At 42.8% G+C, this 18,707-nt stretch overlaps 1 protein-coding gene across 2 annotated transcripts in view; it reads right to left on the bottom strand.

Moving 5' to 3' along the window:
- zbtb46 (zinc finger and BTB domain containing 46) overlaps window positions 1–15,930 on the bottom strand; it is a 102,927-nt gene extending 86,997 nt beyond the window's left edge. The window contains exons 1-2 of one of the 2 annotated variants that reach the window (XM_052056450.1): window positions 15,574–15,930; window positions 8,738–8,845 (exon numbers count right to left, since the gene is read on the bottom strand). The gene's annotated coding sequence lies outside the window, so the exon portion shown is untranslated. The remainder of the gene's footprint in view (window positions 1–8,737; window positions 8,846–15,573) is intronic. The other variant, XM_052056440.1, reaches the window with a different exon arrangement.
- Between the last annotated feature and the right edge of the window lie 2,777 nt (window positions 15,931–18,707).

Here is an 18,707-nt window from a genome sequence, read left to right as displayed (position 1 = left end):
TCTCACTTTCAAAAAGGAGTCTCAAGGACAAAGCTCAGCCAAGACTACGAATTGGCAAAGTCGACAATTTTGACAATCATCCATTATGGGCAACAAAATCATGGCCAAAAGATTGAAAGATGATCGTGAAGGGCTTCGGGGTGCGGCACATCCCAAATTGATGACCGTTGTCTTCATCGGCGGCACTGGCAGTCGCTTAATGGGGTAACATTTGCTGACTGAATGTTTTCAGAGATGAAGTAGGAACGCTCGAGTTGTTTGTTTCATTTTCTTATGCAATCGAGGTACATTGTAATGATGTTCGACTGTAGCCTCATATTAAAGCTTAAAGTCTGTATTTATAGCACATCATGCTTGTTGCATTTCAAATCCACGGTGGCATTAGGAGCCGCCAAAAATTGTGAACCGCGCCAATGTTCCAACATGTACAGTATTGACCTGACTGTACAACTGCAAAGTGCACACTCTGAGTTTCAATCCCAGTGCCGTATCCAAAAGTCTGAAAAATATTGCAATGCTCACGTTGTCTCTCTCATATAGTCAACAAAAGTAACCAAAATATTAGAAACCGCTCTCAGTATGAGCGTGCAGTCAGTAGTACAATTAAGTAAAGCTTTAAAAAGTCAAACATGACAAAAAGGCAATGCGCAAGAAATTCATGTTCAAAAATCATCATGAACTGGGAGCTCATTGTTTTTTACTAAGATGTGTGCTTTTTGAATGATGGTGACTCACTGATGGGGAGCTATCTGGTGCTGAGGCGGGTGTCCAGTGAGTTAGTGTGTGAGTGCGTGTGTGTGTGTAAGAGTAACTCCGTGGTACTGTCACTTTGTAAGAAAACAAACAGGCATTTTTCTTAAATCCACACTTCCGCTCACACGAGTTCAGCAAAGGAGAGGTGAAAAAGATGTGCGGCTTAAGTCAGCCACAAGTCCATACCTCCCGATGTCTCATGGGCAAATATGGCAAATTGAATTCATAAACAATGCAGAGCCCGCAAAAGCGAAATAAAAGAGCCCAATTTTACTACATTAGCTTCAGCATCAATACGCCACATTCATTATCTTCTTGAGTCTATTATAATACAAAGATGTGTTTATAAAAGCACACTTATATAGAATGGCCCGAGGCTGCCGCGTCACTCATCAAGCTGATCAAAACGCCACCACAATCAAACACGGAGGAATCGTTGAGCGCTTTGGCAGATCTGTCCTTCAACAGCAGAAATGAAAAAAAAGGAGGTAAGATAAAGGGAGAGGAATCAAGGAGAGTGGAGAGGGGCATCTAAATATAGAAAGACTCACATTTTTGGAGTTGAAGAAAAACGGTGAAGGAGAAGAAAGAGGGTAGGAGGACGAGGATGCGAAGGAAAAGAGGAGAAGGATGAGCGATGGAGAACAAAAGCGGCGTTGTGGCAGAAAAGGAACTAGTAGCTGGAGATCGATGTTCTATGTCGCGATACTCAGTGGACTAATGGAGAACTGGACAAGGAAGGCACTTGAACACAAGACTCGCTGTCGTACAGCACCACTGCAAATGTCCATCAATCAAGAGTGCAATATGAGTTCCTTTATTGTCCTTTATGAGAGTTAAACGGTTGCTCTGAAAGAAAGCACTTTGGAACAAATGTGGATGTAGCTTTAAATAATAATTGGCCAGTTGGGTGATTATGATGTACTGCTACTATTGTCGGATCAGGAATTTATCCGAAAATAGTAGCGGCACACGCAGCCCACGGATGCATGGGATCCAGTTTTTCAGTTAATATAAAAAACAACAACAACAACAACAACAACTTTATGTACAGTATACTGTACTTTATGATACACGTTAATCCTCCGTTGATAGTGAAGGTTATGTTCCACATCCAAGTCCATGAGTCAAAGAGACAATAATTTGTTGTTTTTTTTCTGGCGACATTTATAGTTTGGGCCTAAAAATACCATTCCAACCAACTTTTTCCTCACTAAAAAAATGTATGTTAAATTCACTCAATTGTATTTGATCGAATGGTTGCACAAAATAAAAATCACCTGGATTCAGATACATTGATTAAGTAGATTATACATGCCCTTGAAAAATTTTTCTAAAGCCAGTTGTTTGATTGTGTGCAACTATTGACAAAATTAAATTGAGTAAATTCAACACACCATTTTTTTGGGTGAACTTATTCAAATACACTTTTCAAACCGAAGTACAAGATCTGCAAGCATACAATGTATTGAAAAGACATAATAATGGAATAAAAATGAATAGAACATTCATAATTCATATGAATCAAGAATTCATCTGTGCTGTATGTTACACATACAGTACATTGGACAATAAAGTTTATACAATCCAATCCAATAAAAATTGAATAAAAAGTCATCCAGTACAGGGGACCTACCAGAGAATATGAGTAAGTAAAATATGGTGTATGGTTAAGTGACAAAGGCTATTTGAAATGTCACGCTATAAAATCATCAGAAGTTTGAGAAGCAGAGCACTCCCCTCCCCCCCCACCCGCCACACCATCCCCCCACTGACAGCCAATGTTTTTTGGGGAGACCGATCTTTGGGAGTTAAAAGGAAAAGGCCATGAAAAATGTACTTTGTTGTGCCTTAAGGCTAACTCCACTGTGATGAAATTAAAAGGCTGAGGGACATCCTCACATTGGTCTGCTCCTCTCTCCACGTGTCATCTTTTCTGTACGTCTGCTGGTCAAATGTGCTCGGACATTAGACTATCACCTGTTGATTAACATGAACGACCGTCACCGCTTGCCGGTTTATGGTGCTGATGGTGAACTCCGGCAACCACTGCAACCATGGAAAGTGGAATTCAAGACAAAGAAATGGTAACAGCTTTGAAGCGTGCTGTCAGTGGCCAAGGACAATACCCACCATGGAACACACAAATTCCCCTCCTCGTGGGGTCGTGACAGTGTCACGTGCTGGTCTAAATGCCGATCACCCACACCAGCGCCACCAAAACGATCGGGTGGCGGGGGCTGAGGCAGCACAAGCTAAGCAAGGAAGTGTGCGCCTGTGAGAAAACGAATAAAAAGAGGGCAAGGATGAGAGCTAGAATTAACAATGAGTGAAATGTTGTAAAGCGGGAGAAAATGGAGGCGCAGGAGATGAAATGAAATGAAAACGGACGTTGCAAGCGCACGGTGTGCATTTCGCCGACATAAAACTCTGGTGGGGGGGGGGGGGTGAAAAGGGGATGTGGACTTTTTCACTTCTGTTCGCGTGTGGCTTCTGAACAGGAACTCAAGTGACAAAAAGAGAAACAATGAGTGATCTGTATTTTAAAGAATCCCCATTGACAGACAAGACTGTACATTCATTTAGATTAGATACTCATAAAGAGAACAAGCACAGTCGTACATTCCGCTGATTTCTCAATGCTAATGAAGGTATTTCCAGCTTTTAAAGCAGAACGATGCAATCAATCGATTTTCGAAACCTCTCATGTGGGTTCATTTTGAGGCGTGAGGAGGGGGGGGGCTGCACCTTAGAGCGGTCGCTAGTCATTTACAGGGCATAAATGAACACACATTCATTCATACTCATTTTCAAACCTATGGGCAATTTAGACCAGTCTTCAATGGACCTTAACATGCAAATTTCGGAACGTGGAAGGAAGCCGCACGAGAAAGCCCAGGCAAGCACACGGAGAACATGGAAACTCCACAGAGAGACAGCAAAAACTGTGGAGGCAGCTATAAAGGGCTAAAGGAAGTCAGCCTTACAATTGCTAAAAAGATAAATATGATCTGATCTTTTTAGCATTTAGCATTGACACTTGTGCTAACAATTGAAGTGTCTGGATTGTTTCATCCATTTCATGCCCCCAACGTTTTTTTTCTTGGTTGCACCAGCGCAAACGATGGTTGCACAAAAGGTGTGGAAGGCATCACACTACAGAGTTGTCTGTTATTTCCTGAAAAATCGATCTGAATGTTCTTAGTTGTATATTTCTGTCAGGAATATTCCAACGGCACTGCGCATGGGAAAGTGCTTTAAATGTATTTCATATTCATGGTTCAAAAATAAATCACTCAACAAAATGATCATTTACTTAGCAGTGACAATGAACTTTGCACAAAAATAGTTTTACATAAAATCAGGGGCCCAAACATTTTAGTGCTACTGGCCATTTTCATGTGAAGACATTTTGAAGGACCAAACTAAAAACAAATGATTAAAACTATCACTCACCGTGGCTGCCGTGGCCAAATGTTAATTACTATTTTGACAGTAGGTCACAGAGCAGTATCACAGCGACTGTTGGCCATCCATCTATTTTCTGAACCACTTAATCCTCGCTAGGATCGCAAGCGTGCAATAAAGTTGTCGTTAGTTGCTGTCAGCGCATATTGGACATCATAATCTGGCGTCAAAACTTCAATTTGTGCCGTTGCTGCTTCGGGCATCTGAGCACGCGGTTTGGTTTCTATGATAAATCAAATGAAATAGTCCCGAACATAGTCATTTCCTAGGAGTTGTTGTTCCATTTGACCCGTTGTGTGTGTTATGGATCTGGCATTGGATGTAGAGAGGCTCGTCAGCGAAGGATGAGTGGCTCGCATTGTTCCTTATAATTTTCCATGCGTCCAAGCACTCAAAAAAACTCCCTGATCTTCGCTTGGACCACAGTGAGCAACATCAGACATGCACACAGCCACAAAAACCGCCATCACACCTGAAATCATAACACGTTACACGCTGTCGGTATGTTATCAAAAAGAAAAAAAGTCAAACCACCTATTCATCAAAATAGAGCACATCATTGAATAGAAATGTATGACATGAAGAAAATTAGGCCTAGTTTGTAAGAACTGGTGATGGATTTATGCCACGTTTTATGTTGTGAATCGGCCCTAATTGTTCCCTCACATTTCACATTGATGAGTTCCAAGCTTGCCCCCATGCAAAGAGCGAATAGCCGCCAAATAGAGGTCGACATTTTTTTCCTATTTTTATATTTGAAATTTGAAATGTTTATTTTCCTTTTTTTCTTACACTTTACACTGTTGGTCAACTTGTTAGCGTGTCGGCCTTACCGCACAGAGGTGCAGGGTTCGATTCTTCTATGGGCCTTCTGTGCGGCGTTTGCATGTTCTGCGTGGGTTTTCTACGGGTAATCCGGTTTCCTCCCACATTCCAAAAATATGTGCGGCAGGTTATTGGAACGCTGTGAATTGTCCCTAGGCGTGAGTGTGAGCACGGACGGTTGTTTGTCTATGTGTGTCCTACGATTGTCTGGCAACAGGTTCAGGGTGTCCCCCACGAGCCTTGTGAGGATGAGCGGATTAGAAAATGGATGGATGGATGGATTTACACTTTACTCCTTTATTATGACGTTACGAACCACCCCAACCTCCCCCAACCGCCCTTGGCATGGTTCCCACCCATCTAAATATACTACACATAATAAATGTAACTTTTATAAATGCAAAATGAAGAATAAAACGCAAACTGTAGACTGTGAGAGGAGCATGATTTGTGACCTCAACAGTGGACGAGTACGACGGAACATTGGCTCACAACTACGTAAAAGTTTTTATTTCTATCCTCAACTTGGCATACCGTAACTAGAATCCTGCTGTGCATTTTAGTCACAGGTACAATCCTGGTAAATTAATCCATCCTTAATGCAAGCCTTTTTGTTGGTGTTCAAAACCAAAGTTAGTGGCCATGAGGCTCGCTCATGCTGCTACTGCTTCTTCTTCCTCTTCATTATCGTCATTTTCTTCGCTCTTCTCTCAAAAAGAAGAAGCACTGCCGCTGGAAGTAGTCATGGCAACTTTCGCTTCGTATAATAAAATCAACAAGGACTTGAAAGACACATTTATCCACCAGGATTGTAACCTTTGGCTAAAATTAATTGTGGGATTCTAGTCTGGTTCCTGTATGCTGTTTTAAGACAAATTGAACAAAAACTTGAACATAAGCATTTGCCGATGTCCTTGTCGTGCTGTCGGTGGCTGAGCGCGTTGCGCTCACAATTTCTGAACGCAGCTTTTTACTGTGCGGCCTATCCAGCTCGACACATTTCGATAACGTTCTGAGTTTCCAAACAGAACATTGTTCGGAAGTGCCGTTCGGTTATCCAGAAAAGACACAGTGCCTAAGTACACGTGCTCCAAATGGGAACACGGTGCTTCAGTGTGCCAGGCAGTCCGGATGGAAACAGTTTAAGCACGAGCTGCTGATTGGTTTCGAACATAGGTTCCGTCGGGAAAATAATAGGAGGGCGCTCTGCTCGCGTCAGATTAAATTACCAAATGTGACCCTAATGTTCATCCACTTAGAAGGAAGAAAAATAACAATAATAATAATAATAGTAAGATAAGATAAGATAAGATATCCTTTATTCGTCCCACACTGGGGAAATTTACAGCCTCCAGCAGCAAGAATGTATGTAGAAAGAAGAAAGGAGGAAGAGAAAAGAAAAAAAAAACAACAAACATCTTTCAATTAAATACAATATGAACACAAATGGATAAATCATAATACATTTTATTTATAAGCGCCTTTCAAGACACCCAAAACACTTTACAATAACAAAAAGCACAAAACAACACGGGTTGAGCAGCGGCAGCCAAACGCGCCAGCGTTCACTCAACCCGGAAGTCAGAAAGAAAACCACCAGCAGGAATAGCAGGAAAACCACCGAATTTGGAGGTTAAACTTGAGATAGATAAAGTTATGGTCACAATTGAAAATCTGCAATAGAGTGAATCCGCAAAAAATGAACCTCAAAGCAGCGAGGGAACACTGTAAATGGAAGAATAGAATTGAATAGTCAATTTGTACCGTAATCCAGTGACAATTAAATCCAGGCAATTATAATATCCAACAGTGAGGGGCAAAGTAGAATTAAAAAGGAAAAGGGGCAGCTTGGTCGTCCTCACTCACCGGTGTCCTCGTTCTCCACCGCCGGGCCAGTGCCACAACGGACGTGGCCAGGCGACCACCACGGGAGCTTCGGCTGCGGCTCTCATTCAAATGAATGGGAGCCAGCAAATAGTGTACTGTATATGCTTGAGGAGGATTTTGCACCAAGTTTCAATACTTATTACCAATATTGTTTTTAGCGTCGAGCAGACTTTGACAATAATTTTCACAGCAGCCACATTGTGAAATTTGGGGGTCTGCACGCTAAAATTGAGCACAGCCAAGAGCCAGAAAAGTAGTATTAGATTCATTCCCAGTTGCGTCACAAGAGGCTTGAGATGTTTTTTTCTGTTTCATGCTATAATCAATATTTTGTCTAACTTTGCATTTGCAAGGGTTTTTTTTTTCTTTTTTATGGGGGGGGGGTTGCAAACTTTATATGCATTTGCTTTGTATGCAGTTTACCCTCTGCTCACTATGTTCCCCTTCTTCATCTCATTGCAGACCTGTATTGACCTTTTGCATTTCAATTCATTTGGTTTATGGGGCCAAAGAAAGCAGATCGCGATCCTGCAAGGTGTCCCCGCTTGGTAACTGTTGCACTAACAGGATGTCCTGTATAAATGTGATCTTGGGTCAGAAGGAGGGATATAAATGAGAAAGGGAACAGGAAGAGGGTGAAAATGTGAAACAGAGGAGACATAGGGTAAAAATGAGAAATAGAGTAGGGGAGGCCACAGGAGGCACCTGGCCCACTTACAGTAGGGTGGCGGTGCTGCAGGAGGAGGAGAGATGGAAGATGGAGGGGTGGGAACAGTACTGGAGGAGGATGAGTGGGAAGGAGTAGAGGGCACGGAGAGGATGGGGGCCGGTGTGAGGGGAAGCAACCAAAAGGTGAGCCGAGAAGAAAGCCGTTAACACTAAGCCACAGTTTCGTACATTTGATAAACATGTTTCCAACATCATCTAGAGTTACACTGCAGAATTTCACTTTGTGTACTCTTTGGATTTCAGATCCGTTTCATCGCCCGCTCTACCACCAAACACCATGAGGTGAGGTTTGCTTTTATTAAATTATTTCTTACAGACCCTTGCTGGAGCATTATGGTTATCAGTCATTCTTTCATGTCCTCCTCTGAGCACAACAAATGAGCGTCATCTGTAAATGTTTCTAAATATGAGAGACGGTCCAAATATCATTCAAACAAAGTAGACATGAGTTGGGACCTAACACCAAATCTTGTGGAAAACCATGTTGCTCTTTTACAATATGGTTTTATCATTTGATTTTAGAGGCTAGAAATGATTATTAGCCTATATCAGGGGTATGGCTCCCTGAGAGCCATATCCGGCCTGTTTTCGATCTCTCTATCGTGCAACACACCTGAGTCAAACGATCAGGTCATCAGCAAGCTCTGTCAAAGCCTGAAATAATAAAGATCAATTGAATCAGGCATGTTGGAGTGAGGCAGGCAGCGTATGACTCTGGAGGAGCCCTAGCATATATGACTAATTTGTCACGGCGGTCATGGTTCGAATAAGAAACCAGGTAAGCACAACTCCATCTGGAGTAACATAACTTGTAAGCCATCCATAGTGTGATGGGAAACTGGATGCCCAGGCATCTCACACTCTTCTAAAGTTAAATTGTAGGTTTACCTTACCTACAATGACAGCCATATAGCTTCTGGATAAGTGAGAGAGTGAGAGAGAGACGCACCCAAGGGTACTATGCTCTTTTGCATGTTTTGGTACAAGTGACTCATTAGTGAATGATATGTTGACAGAAAAACGAATCAAACATTTGACAAACACAAGTGTAGCTAAGATGTGCACCCACTCTTACCCCACTACCCCAAAGCCCCCCGACTCTGAAGGCCAGTCAATGGAGCGGAGCTTCATTCAACTCTGCCGAGGCTACCAGATTTCAAGCTTCCCAAGGTGGATGTTTCATCTGTAAAAACAAGATGTGACAAATGTGAGGGACCCCATCACAACACCAAGGGTGGACAGGGAACGTCACAGACACCGTAAGAAAGTGAGAAGAGTAATGTCCAAAATCTCACGCCGCACTACAGGATAATAGTGCAGATGTTCCTGAAGATGTGGGTTGAAAAAAAAAAAACGATTGGGGCAGCTGGAGAGATGGAGAGAGTACATAGGTGGGGACTGGTGGAAAAGATGTGGCCTTGAAATGCTTTGAATGGAGGTGGTGTGTGGGCATGTGACGAAACACTAACACCTCACCCAAAGTATGAATAAGCGACCACAACAAGCCGGCAAAGGTTCAATCTCTTCTCCCGGCACACTGGAGCAGCCCGCCTATAGCACTAATATCCCATAATTCCACCCACAGTCCTCGCTCTACCTCACATCAATGAATATTTCATGTCCTGATGGCACTTTTAAAGCAAAAACTAATTAGCAAATCCGAGTTGATCTGGCATTAGTCATATCAGGCCAATTAAAAGCCAAGTCCTACTGTACATGTTAATAGCAGCCAAGTGGAATAATTGTATGGTGAGCAGGCGGGGGAATGTTAAACAGGTCTTGTTAGTGGCACTTTAGCGCTCCAGTTCACAACTGGATTACTAAATTCTGCAAATCCGGATAATGTTCAACAGCGCCAAACAGAGTCCATCCATTCATGAGCGTCACCATCAAGTCGGAGCACGAAAAGCTGCGTACAATTGAAACACATTCAAATCCATCGGAGAGAAAAAAAATTAAAGGACATTTTAACAATAAAAATGAACAAACTCTTCCAAAAAAAAGGCTGGTAAACATTAACTGTAAATTTCCCACAAAATGGGGGGAATTAGAACAGAAAGCTAAATGTTTTTTTTGTTTTTTAATGAAAATAATTTCAACTCAAATTCCCCCAAGAATGCGGAGGTGAACTGTAAGATGTTTTCTAATGAGGAAAACTCCACTCTATATATACTATTATACTTTATAAAAATACCCCTCTCTCTGTTCATCAGTATGGTACCAACATTAGTCTTTGCAAAGATAAAATTTGCCTGTGAGTAGGGATGCACAACAATAAATTGGGCGTTTTTTGTTATCACCCCCACTGGTGTTTTATATATATTTAATAGTAATGCTTCAAAGAATGAATCACTCACAAAATTACGATAGTGACATTTCAACAACACAGATTGCACGCATACACACGATAATTACAGTAATTTGTTTTTATGGGTCCTTTTTTTTTTTTAAATATACATACAGTATAACAAACAAAGGTTCAAGGATTGGCACCAGTGCTCAGGTCAGATGTGTTCTAGAAGCAGAAAGCTGTCTTTGCACTTGTCACATGATGATAGCAGTGAGCAGCCAAAACTTGTGAATTCTGTCACGACTTTAGCGAATTTTAACCAGAGGAGTTTTGATTAAGATGAGCAGTATGGACACACAGAATTAAATATGAGATGCTTAAAACAACAATAACATAAAAAGACAAAAGCACGTTTGGTTTCATCAGCCTCTGTCTCGGTGTTCTCGCCCTCATTCACTACGTCTCTCTGTCTCATACCTGAGCTTTGATATGGAAATCTGGCACCAGCCGCAGCCTGAGGCTAGAGGACCATTTCTGAAGACGTATTTGCTCCAAGCCGCTCAATTTCTCATCAAATGCTCATGCTGTGTGTATAAAAGACACATTCATTCACTATATATATATATATATATATATATATATATATATATATATATATATATACACACACACACACACACACACACACACACACACACTTGTTTTTGTCTTTCAGCATCGTCTAGAAGACTAACCTTACATATTCTACACAAGTCTGGCTTTCTGCACAATGCTGAAGACTCTTAAGTCACTCATTAATGAATGACTAGGAGTTTATCTGTGTGCATCTGTGCGTGTGTGTGTGTGCGCGCGCGGCACTTTCCACTGGCCTGCCTGCCAGGTAATTACATTGAGGATGCCTACCTATGTCCAACATTGTGGGCCATTCAAGGACAACCGGTGCAGCATGTGGGAAGAAGTTCAATATAAATCAGAATAAACATGAACTGATGCTGGCCGATATCATGTGTCCCTTGTCTTTACCGTAAAGTTCAATTGATTGTTAGTTATTTAGAGTTTATTTCTTTTTTTAATTTCAATTTTACAAGGAGATTATTTATTAACTAATACATGCATTTAATTAGTCACAGCTACTATTTCTGAAGCGATGCAGTGTTACAAAACACAAAAAATACGCTTCCATTTTCTTTTTATTATTTTTAATTAATGGGGGGGGGGGGAATAAGCAAACCCATTCAAAATTGATTTCCTAATTGAAAATGTAATGACCAAGATCAGCTCTGGTGGACAGCCAGGTGCATACTTGTAAGTGTTCACATCGCTGTGAAATACAAGCACATGTGTGTGTGTGTGTGTGTGTGTGTGTGTGTGTGTGTGTGTGTGTGTGTGTGTGTGTGTGTGTGTGTGTGTGTGTGTGTGTGTGTGTGTGTGTGTGTGTGAAGTGGGGGTTGTTCCTGTTGATGAGTCATCAAATTCACCAGTTTCTAATTGGGGGTCAGGGAGATGAGATCGCTAGATAGCGTTAGATAGATGTACAGAGATGACAGCTGCTCCACACACATCCCCCACTGGCTCCCCACCAGGATTAGGAGCACCTGTATTCACAATGTGCGACAGAGGCAGTTAATCTAAAAAAAATTAAGGAGACATCCGCGTGGGTCCCTGCGAACCACAACCGGCCGTGCATCGGTGTGAGTCTCACAGTATTGGGAAATGCAAGAATGAGACACAGCACCTTCGGGTTCTTTTATCATCTTCAAAGGTGAGGACCAACAGTTGATTTGGTGTCATGTTAGCCAGACAGGTGTGCAAATGAACAAACTATCACCACAAGGAAAGCGGCAGAGAGAGCGTGCATGCCTTAATGGAGCATTTGACCTCTTTTATCCATTTCTCTCCAGTCATTAAAAGCTGTGTGGTTACAGTCTATATAAACGTACACACTGGGGGGGAAGCACAGTGCGTCCCTGGGAATGGAGCCCACGAAACAATGAGCACACATTTCAGCCTACAACCTGCACGGGGGCACTGAGCACCTCCTACACACCGGCAGGCTAGCACATGCATCACCAGAGAGGGGGCAGCGTCACGAGCCTCCAAAACGGCACCCGAATCAAGCCCTTCGTTTTCTCGCCGTGCCTCCCACACTTATTGTGTGCCTGGAAGTCTAGGACTGAAAGGCCCCCCTCGCAAACAGCTCACCGATAAGGCACTCAATGCTGCAGGGCCCATGAGCTAGGCACCATACCCTCCGCATTGCTGTCGACTGCGTTAGAATGTGTGTGCGTGTTCAATGCACAGGTCTAATGGTAAGCAAAGCTTGTAAAACGTGTTCAGGACGATATCGTCTTTGTCTAAACTGAATCTTCCTTGAATGATCCACAATTGAGGCTGCGTGTGAGCAAAAGACAGTGGCGCCTTGAGAGACGAGTGTCCCGTCTGCATGTTTCATACATCGGCAACACGCTTAAAACTGCTTTTTCAAAAGGAAGCCAAACTGGCTCAGCGCTGGGTCCAAAAGGGACAGAGCCGATGCTGGGTTATTTGTACCCAGCACTTAAGGTTGAGAATTTGAGTCAGTACGTTGGGTCTTGATTTTGATAAAACAAGGGATAAAAAGTAGCAATTCTGATGAGTTAAGGCAAACAAGAAATGGGTTATCCGGTTATCAGTATAGCTGTGGTTGAAAACAAGACTTATTTTACAACCGACATGTTCTAAGAAAGAAGAAAAAAAACCTCAAGCGCATGACATGTTCTGCACAGCTTTTGCACCGGTTGTCCTTCTTGACACAACCCACACATATGTGTGGGTTGTGGTATGTATGAAAACGTACAGGTGCAAGCCCAACCCAAGATGTGATTGCTAAGTCGCTTGTCTCTTTTCATTCCGGTCGTTAACTCATCAGTCAAACATCATCGTGACGTTTGCTGAAGTCGGATTGCTTTCTCAACGCGAGAGACCCACCAGCGCTTACGTCTGTCTAACCACAGTCCAACCAGCCTTTGGATAACCAAAAGCAAGCAGAGGATGTGTTCAAATCTTATCTCAGGTTATCATCTTTAGAAAGAAGTCTCAGTCACGAGACAGACCCGAGTGGAAAGTCGTTTCTAATCTCACAGGCAACGTGCAGCTAATATTTTTTCCATCTTTCAGTTGATCTCGCCCCCGCATGCCTCCTCCGTTCACCTTCTTGCTGGCGTCTTGGTCAATGGTTTGAGCATTGCTTTTCACACACACACACACACAAAGATTGAGGTAACACAAAACACCACCTTAGGGGGAAGCATAGGGCTGCTGGGGTGAAAGTACAAAGCATTACTGGGGAAAGTCAATACAGGTGGTGTCAAGAAGCCAGACAACCAAAAAAACTTTTGGGCCACGCAAAACTGACGCAAACATGCACACGGACGCAATATAATAATCACACGATAATTGAATAACTCAATAAAGGAATTTGGAGGGCTTAATCGTTTCAAGATGGAACTCTTAACCTGGCATGAGGAGGTCAAAACAACTGCACAAATCCATCCGGGCTTAAAGACAATTTGGGAAATCACCCGATAGTCTTTTAATCCAAAAATCCAGTTAGTCACTGTCAAATTGAGCTGTGTGGGCCCTGGACGTTTAGAGGGTTTCCTTTCAGCAGAAAAGGCTTTGCTCCATGTTCATCGAACATTAACTGCTAGATTGATGGAGTGATAGATGCATAAGGAGTGGAGATAGTATGTGAATACTGTACACATAAAGAGTCTATACGATTTAGAATGATATTGCATGCATCCAATCATGAATTGTGCATACGGCTTATCCTCATTTGGGTCGCGAGTGAGCTGCAGTCGATCCCAGCCAACTTTGTGGGGAGAGGCAGGACAGAGCCTAAACTGGTCACCAGTCAATCGCAGGGCACCAATTGACAAAAACTACTCACACTTTAACAAGAAAAGGCAAGAGTCATCAATACAAGCAAGTATGCATAATTGTCACCTTTTAGTAAAACACAATAAACCCCACAAAAAGACAAGAAGAACATTCAAACTCATTTCAGGAAGGCCAGAGCTGAGATCTGGACCCAGAACATCAAGGAACCAGTATGTCAATGATGACAACATCTACTGTAAGCCCCACCGCACACCAAGCGATGTGGCCAAAAGCTACTGAATGGGACAATCGCAAAAAAAAAAAAAAAAAACTTTCTGAGACTTTCTGTTGCACATTATGCAAATGTTCCTCCTACATAACACTCACAAAAATTGTGAGCCCTATTGTTCGTATCGTGAAACAATTTTTTGGGTCTTACTTTAAGAGCCCTCTTTTTTTTTTTACTGAACCATAATCATGTCACATTTATGAAGGAAGAAACATCGCCGCATTGATGTGGCCATACTAAATCCTAATACAAAGAGGAAATGTGCCACCATTTACGGATGGCACTCCTGCATTTCATTGAAAGAGACACTCCCCCGTGCCTTGCTTGTACATCCACAGGTACATTCCACTGCCATCAAGTGGAATCCTCACATCTCCAAAATGATCACTTCTCGGGAATTAAAATAATTACACAAGTAAAAAGATTTTGTATTATTATTATTATTTATTGTTTGTTTGTTTGTTTGGGTGTGTCTTCAAGCTCCCTACTTGGTTTATGTATTTTCTCCAAACAATGATCTTTGTTCATCCAGCTATGCTGGCTCCAACATGGTGATAGGCAAAACAATGAAATGCATTTCCACTAGATGGCAGAAGGAACAATCACCTGTTGCCATTCGTACAACAGAATAACCTCTTGGTGATCGAAGAAACAGCCTCACATTTCCCACATTTGTGAGGAAACTGAGATGTGACATTTTATGCTACTCCGGTTTGTTGGTGTGCAGTAACATTGTAATATAAAATTGTAGCATTGGCACGAACACTGGTGTCAAAAGTGATCATGTACTTCCTGGTAGTCAAAGTTGGTCTGTTGGCGCAGCAGAAATTTCAGCTGGACAAAGAAGAAGCCCCCTTTGGAGGTTAACTGAGGCCAGACGGAGGAGGGTTCAGACCCAGTCTTCCGCTCTCCAGACGGCAGCACAAGCGTTGCAAGCCCCGCTAAAAAAAAGTGCTCCTGAAGCTGCGAGGATCACACCAACGACTAGTTCTTTGTCGCCAAAACTCAAGTTTCTGTTTGAAAAGTTAACTCACGAGAGCGGCGTGTCAACACAAACAAAGTCAGACAAGTGCGTTCCATGTTCAATTGTGCGATGCGCCACGCGTGTCAACGAGTGTGACAGTTTCCACAAAGCGGCAGACAGCTGCGGAACAGGTACTTTCTCACCGCTCACTCTTGGGAGGCTGTCACGGCGAGCCCCGCGCAGCCATCGTAATACCACTCCTATTTATATGAAAGCTCAATAGACACACGGGGGGGGGGGGGGGGGGGGGGGGGAGAGATCCATACGCATGATCGTGGACGTAGTGTCATGAGTTGCAACTCGAAACTGGACACGCCACGGGAACTCGTAAAAAGAAAAATAAACTGAGTAAAATATGCGCAGACACGCAGCGTGGCTAAGTCTTCGAAAGCCGATTAAAAAAAAGAATAAGCTTTTATTTGTAAGGAAGGCGTAAGTGAGACCTACCTGTTACCCCATGGGCTCTGAATGGGCTCCGGGCTGCACGGCGATGTCGCTTCCCTCCGAGTCCAACGTGGTGTGACAGCCCCGGGACACGACACGGTCGGGGAGGATGATGAGTGAAGCGGGGCGGGGGTGGAGGGGATGTCCACTCGGGAAGCTCAGACCTCTCCTATGCGTGTCTTTTCTGCCAAGTGTAATTCCCCGTGTTTTCTCGCACTCCCCAGCCCCGTTTTCTCTCGCTCTCCCAGCTTCTCCCTCCCCGGCTCTTCCGTGTCTTGCTATCAGGAGCCTCCCCACCCCTCCCCCTCATCTCCTCTCCTTCACTCCCTCCCCCATTATACTTTCTCTTCCTCCCCCTCACCTCTGTCCCTCTTTCTCTCACTCTCCCCTGCGCGTCTTCTTTCTCTGGGCAGGCATCCTCCTCCTCCTCCTCCTCATCCTCCTACCACAATAAATGAATATATTATTGTGGTGCAATAAAGCAGTGCTTCCAAACCTTGATTGAGGCAAGGAAGACATTTTACCCCCCCCCCCCCCGCCCCCCGCCTCCTAAAAAGAAAGAAAAATTCCAAAAGGCCACATACTGTGCAGTCATAGTCATGAATCTGATGCATCAATTGATTCACGAATTGACTTTAGCAGTATGAAATGAAGGCATGTTTCGTTGAATGCAAAGCTGATACACTTTTTCTGGTGTACGAATGGAAACAACTTTTATTCTTCTGCCCGTCACTATAGACAGATGAGCAAAGGGATACTTGTGTTTAAGAAATAATAATCTATTGAAAAATGAAGATAAATCGCATAATTATACTTGTGTAACATGGCACTCAGCTTGGAAAGGGATGGAAAATACATTGATCGTTTTAAATTGATTTGAAATGTCTTGAAAATTTAATAATGCTTTTATATAATGTAGGAAATGCATTGAAAGAAAATAAATACACTAATAATGAAAAAAATCAAAATGATGAGAAATAACACATCAAATTTTAGGAACATACGTTTCAACGTGTATATACATTTTGCACATTATTTCTATAATTATTATTATTATTGTCTTATTTTAAATTCAAGTGAGACTAGGTATTTATTGAGATGGGAAATGGTTGGATATGAAATCAAATATTTTTACATGCATAAAAGATTACCCAAATAATTTTTCTTGTTTACCACCAAAAAAATAAAATAAAATAAAATAAAATGTAAAAAACATGTTCTGATTTTCATGACAACATACAACATATTTTAAGAAAAACAAACATGACATGTTAACATGGGTAAAAAGATGAGAAGTTGAAGAAATAATAACAATCATCATCATAATAAACATAATCGAGGTGGCGGCGTTTTGACGTATGCAGTGGGTGACACGTGTGGCATCTGTTGCCATGGGACTCACCAGTGGGCAGGGACTCGGGAAATGACACCCCCTCTGGTGGCAACCAGAGGAAAAACACCACTCGGTGGGGAGGTGGTGGTGGTCGGATGATCGGTGGTCGTTAACAGTTTGACAAAGTGCCTGGAAAACACCGTCTCGAGTCACGTGGTGTAATTTTTTTAAATGAATATTTCTGGGGTAAATTAACATGTTGAGTTGACCTGACATTTAGAAGGGGGAACTTTCCCACTGGTGGAGTGAGCAAGCAAGCATAATTAAAAAAAAAAAATCCCCCGATTTTTTACATGAAATATATGCAAAATTACATTTCGATGACAATTTTACCATGTACATTTTTACCTTATTTGTCAAATTATTTCGATACATACCACTTGTGCTCAAAAGGGGTGTGGCTGAGCTGGAGCCTATCCTAGCTGACTTTGGGCGAGAGACAGGGCACCCCGGATTGATCACCAGTCAATCACAGGGAATTCATCTCTCCTTTTATAATTTATAATTTTATCTGTGGTTTTATTGTTCTTGTTTTGGTTGTAAAGTGTCCTTGAGTGTCTTGAAATGAAATGTATTATTATTATTATTGTTATTATTATTACTATTATTATTATTATCATTATATATAGACGGACAACCATTCACACTTACATTCACACCTATGGACAATTTTGAGTTTTCAGTTGTTGTGTGTGTGTGTGTGTGTGTGTGTGTGTGTGTGTCTGTGTGTGTCTGTGTGTGTGTGTGTGTGTGTGTGTGTGTGTGTGTGTGCGTGCGTGTGCGTGTGTGTGTGTGTGTGTGTGTGTGTGTATATATTATATATATTGCGCGTCGTCCGGCACGCGGTCTGTCCTTTTGTCTGTCCCTTTTCAAAACGTACCTACTTCACCGCGCCGCTGCGCGCCGCCAATGCGCCGCTCAGGCAGTGGCTCACTACGATCGCGCGGGCATCTTAGCGAAAAAATGTTGTCTACCCACAAGCATTGCAATGAAATTGTTAGTTATTTAGTAGAGCTAAACATCTGCGCTCATGCGATAAGCAATGAAGATGAACAAAAAGTTGAACCAAGCAACAACACTTTTGTGGGCCAAAGGCCCACCTTACCAGCCTTCCGCAGGAACTAGCTGATGAGCCGCCCGGAGGGCGGCGAAGCAGCTAGTATATTTTATATATATATATAGAAAATCCTCATCTCACCCCTCGGGTGGTGTCCGTCCCTCATTCAGCTCGGGTCCTCTATCAGAGGCCAGGAAGCTTGAGGGTTCTGCGCAGTATCCTTGCTGTTCCCAGCACTGCACATTTCTGGACTGAGATGTCCGATGTTGTTCCCGGGATCTGTTGCAACCACTCATCTAGTTTGGGGGTCACTGCCCCGAGTGCTCCGACCACCACAGGCACGACTGTCACCTTTACCTTCCAGGCTCTCTCCAGCTCCTCTCTGAGCCCTTGGTATTTCTCGAGTTTCTCATGTTCCTTCTTCCTGATGTTTCCATCACTTGGGACCGCTACATCCACTACAACGGCTTTCCTCTGCCCTTTATCTATGATCACGATATCTGGTTGGTTCGCCATTACCATCTTGTCAGTCTGGATCTGGAAGTCCCACAGGATCTTCGCTCTGTCATTCTCCACCACCTTCTGTGGTGTTTCCCATTTTGACCTTGGGGTTTCCAATCCATACTCCGCACAGATGTTTCGGTAGACTATGCCAGCCACCTGGTTATGGCGTTCCATGTAGGCTTT

This window comes from Hippocampus zosterae, chromosome 2 (assembly GCF_025434085.1).
Source record: "Hippocampus zosterae strain Florida chromosome 2, ASM2543408v3, whole genome shotgun sequence".
Classification (NCBI taxonomy): domain Eukaryota; kingdom Metazoa; phylum Chordata; class Actinopteri; order Syngnathiformes; family Syngnathidae; genus Hippocampus; species Hippocampus zosterae.
This window is presented reverse-complemented; position numbering and strand designations above follow the sequence as displayed.